At 47.2% G+C, this 3,249-nt stretch overlaps 1 non-coding gene across 1 annotated transcript; it reads left to right on the top strand.

Annotated features, from left to right (window-relative positions):
* The first annotated feature begins 2,462 nt into the window (after positions 1–2,462).
* On the top strand, positions 2,463–2,581 carry LOC126274319 (5S ribosomal RNA). The gene has a single exon (XR_007550144.1). It is a non-coding gene; the product is annotated as a 5S ribosomal RNA (ribosomal RNA).
* The last annotated feature ends 668 nt before the right edge of the window (positions 2,582–3,249 follow it).

The following is a 3,249-nucleotide window of genomic DNA, read 5'->3' as shown; positions in this document are numbered from 1 at the left end:
TTACGCCTGTCATCCTCTGTTTCAATCCCATTACCATCCCAGAGTGTCAGGATATGCTGTTTCGATCCACTTACTGATTTAACGTAAGACCAGAACTTCGTAGGATATTCTGTCAAGTCGGTACATAGAATTTTACTTTCGAATTCACTGAACGCTTCACGCATAGCCCTCCTTACGCTAACTTTGACATCGCTTAGCTTCTGTTTGTCTGAGAGGTTTTGGCTACGTTTAAATTAGCAGTGAAGCTGTCTTTGCTTTCGCAGTAGTTACCTAATTTTGTTGTTGAACCACGGTGGATTTGATGTTCTCTCTCGTGGTGCAACGATCAACTCAGAAATGAATCGTGTTACTCTCAGGAAACTGAAGAAACGAATTCAACGTGTTTGTCACTACAAAAACGCAAACGAACGTTTCCTTCCCCACGACAATCCAAGGCCTCTACAAGTCGGCGCACCTGAGAGGAGCTCACAAAACTTCACTTGACTGTTCCTACTCTCCCACCCTACGGCCTGGACCTCGCAACGTCCGACTTGCGTCTGTTTCTATACTGAGATGGTATCTGTTCCTTCGGACATTTCATTCTAACGAGCTGCATGGTCACCGATGGTATCTGTCCTTTCGGACATGTCCGAAAGAACAGATACCATCTTAGTATATATATAGTTAACGCTCACCATGAGTATAATTGGGGGGTGGGGGTTGTGGGGGGGGGGGGGGGTGTACTACGAGTGCGGGACAATACGCTGAGAATGTGGGTTCGCGGGAGGCATGATCCCCGTTGACGTATGTCAACGTCTGTAAGCAGATAAGGGTGTTCTGTCATTGTAATTCCATCTGTTTGATCTACTGAAGGATGAACTCTACGGGAAGATTACTGATGCAGCCACTCTTTGTCTCTGACGTCGACCAGTAGAGTGGTACCACGTGGGCATTCAGGCCCTTCCAGTAAGGCGGCGTAAGGACGTCGTATTAAACGGAGGTTACGTTGAATAATATGGGTTTGCAGCCAAAACGGTGTCCGATAATTTGGTGTGTTGGAATCACGAATACAAGTAGCGTGTTTTCAGAAAAAAGTCTTGTTCCATAACTTCTTGAACGACCCTCGTATGTCATTGTGGACACTGATCGACTTCTCTTACATAGACTATCGAGGTATTGCATTCTGCAATTACCGAATAACCCGTTGAAACTACAGTCTTCCTCGATACGTACTGACCAAGCTTATTTATATACAAATATATTCTCATTTTAGGAGGAGAATCAGAAAAGGCGTCATGATCAGAACCATCTAATCTAGTATTACTGCTCCAATAGACAAATTGCAGAACGATGTTGTTGTTGTTGCTGCGGTCTTTTCAGTACTGAGACTGGTTTGATGCAGCTCTCCGTGCTACTCTATCTCGTACATGCTTCGTCATCTCCTAGTACCTGCTGCAACCTACATCTTTCTGAATCTGCTTAGTGTATTCGTCTCTTGGTCTCTATGATTTTTACCCTCCACGTTGCCCTCCAATATTAACTGGTGGTCCCTTGAGGCTTCAGAGCATGGCAAGTTGTCGTCACTATGGATAACTGTCATGGCAAGATGATACGGCGTAGAGAAGCCTATTTTGTTTTCTTATTTGGACCATCATCTGGAAAGGATTCATTTCAGTTCATTCTCGAAGTTTGGAGGATACATTTCCTTTCAGCTCCCCGTACAAGAAGCCAACAGCACATATTCCCGGAAGGGTAGCTCGCCGATAAAGGCAATACTTGGAGATCGACAACCAGTTCAACATCGAGAAGCCAAGAGCACGAGAAGCTGGCCAAGAGAAGACGTTTTGCGGGGAGCGAAAAGGCTGGGCTACAAGGTGACTTGGTGGACCGATGTTTTTTTTTTTTTTTTTAAAGGGGCTGTTGGCTTTCCTTCTTTTTTTTCCTTTTTATGCCGTTACCTTGCCAGCAGTCGCTTCATACTGCCTTTCCGTTGTGACAAAGATGCATTTTAAACTACTGCAATGGTACAAATATGCAATAAGTAACTCAGTTTGAGGGAGAATGTGCTAACGAAGTTCGCCCGGGAGTCATAGAAAACGACAAAACAGTACGAATCGGCAGGTGAGTCCTGAAATGCGTCAGCGCCTATTGTTGTGTAGCAGTGTACAGTTGCAAATTATGATTTGTAATCATAAATTTATTCTTTAGTCGTCTCGTCCGGCAGACGTTTGTCGCCCTGGCGCTGTCATATGGACCGCGACCCGAGCGGCAGTCGAGCAATGTCGCCAGCACGAAACTGCCGCATCCCACACAGGCTCTCCGCTGGACACCAGAAACAAGATGCGTCTTCCGCGAGCGCCGTCCTCGAGGGACTGGCTGTTACGGAAGGAAGTGCTTTCGTCAGATGCGGCCGAAAACTAACATTTTTTGTGTTGGGAGAAAAGCCGAACGCGAATTCTGCCGTGTTCCTATGGTAAATGAACGCCAACGGCCATTCCATGTTGAATACACCGGTTCTCGTCCGATCACCGAAGTTAAGCAACATCGCGCCCAGTTAGTACTTGGATGGGTGACCGCCTGGGAAACCCGGGTGCTGTAGGCTCCCTTCCTTTTTTTTTTTTTGGTTGTCACTACCCCTGCCAGTCCAATTTTCAAACTACCTTTCTGTTGTGACAAAGATGCTTCCTTGAACATTTTTAACTACTGTAATGGTACGAAAATGCTGTAATTAACTCAGTTTGAGGGAGAATGTGCTAACCAAGTTTGCCAAGAAGACTTTGGTAACGACAAAACAGTACGAATCGGCAGGTGATTTCTGAAACACGTCACCGCCTATTGTTGTGTAGCAGTGTACATTTCCAAATTTGATTTGTAAGCATGAATTTATTCCTTAGTCGTCTCGTCTCGTCTCGCAGATGTTTGTCGTGCAAGCGCTGTCATATGGACCACGACCCGAGCGGCAGTCGAGCAAAGTCAGGACGGAAATGGCAATGGTGCGATTGCACTGGAAACTACGTAAATATCTCGTATGAGGCGAGGCGAGGCGAGGCGAAGCAGCTGACATCGCTTAGCAGTGGCGCCCCCCAGCACGACACTGCCGCATCCCGGACAGGCTCTCCGCTGGACACCAGGAACAAGATGCGTCTTCCACGAGCGCCTAAGGTTTCACGCGCCCTGTGAATGACAGGAGGTGCATCGAGCAGCTAAGAGTCTCTCACACATCGGCGGCTCGCCCGCTGATTCGGCCGTAGCTCTACTGGGACGCCGGGC

This window comes from Schistocerca gregaria, chromosome 5 (assembly GCF_023897955.1).
Source record: "Schistocerca gregaria isolate iqSchGreg1 chromosome 5, iqSchGreg1.2, whole genome shotgun sequence".
Lineage (NCBI taxonomy): Eukaryota > Metazoa > Arthropoda > Insecta > Orthoptera > Acrididae > Schistocerca > Schistocerca gregaria.
This window is presented reverse-complemented; position numbering and strand designations above follow the sequence as displayed.